The sequence below is a fragment of the Cynara cardunculus genome (genome assembly GCF_001531365.2).
Source record: "Cynara cardunculus var. scolymus isolate 2C chromosome LG 5, CcrdV1, whole genome shotgun sequence".
NCBI lineage: Eukaryota > Viridiplantae > Streptophyta > Magnoliopsida > Asterales > Asteraceae > Cynara > Cynara cardunculus.
Window position 1 is genome coordinate 20250670 of NC_037532.1, and position 874 is coordinate 20251543.

Here is an 874-nt window from a genome sequence, read left to right on the forward strand (position 1 = left end):
TCCATAAATATCTCAATTTATTGGGTTGCATTGGTTGTACAAATGCGATAGGTTGTATTTGAAACAAACTATATATATATATAGAGAGAGAGAGAGAGAGAGACTTGGGATCATGTGAGACCAAGGGTTTTTCATGAGACCCGTAAGACCAATTCTCAACCCTTGGATTAGATCTACAATCGTCAGATCTGAACATTCATAAACGCCACGAGACTTCTCAATAATCACAAAATTGCTACCGTGCAACTTTATATCATTAGATCATTAGTTTATAAAGTTGATCAATGAACATAAATCGGTCTTACGGGTCTCACGAAAAACCATTGGTCTCACGTGAACCCAACCCTATATATATATATATATATATATATATATATATATATATAAAGTACATATACCCTATATGTTATCTTTTTTCTTAAGTATTAGGGTTCCCAAATGGTTATGAACCATTTGGGAACCCTAATACTTAAAAAAAAAAAAAAGATAATATATATATATATATATGGTACCGAATAGTTAAGAGTCAATGTTTTGAGAAATGATATGATTTTTCTTTCATACCGTATTATATTATTATTTTTGGTGGATAAATTCTAATAAATATAACATGTTTTTTGTCTTTCAAATTTAGCCACCGAACTTTAAAAATCGTTGTATTTTTCAAAATCAATTATTTTGGTAACTTTAATAAGAAAGTGACCCTTCTATTGTTTATCCACTGTTCATGTCTATGGATGAGTAACTCAAGAGTCAAGCCACACCAAATATGCTTCATTAACTCTGTGATTATGAGATTAGAAAAATCAGTTTACGTAGGTCAGTCTATCGGTAAGTCGATGAGGTTTAGTATCTCATAAAAGCATCGTATGCA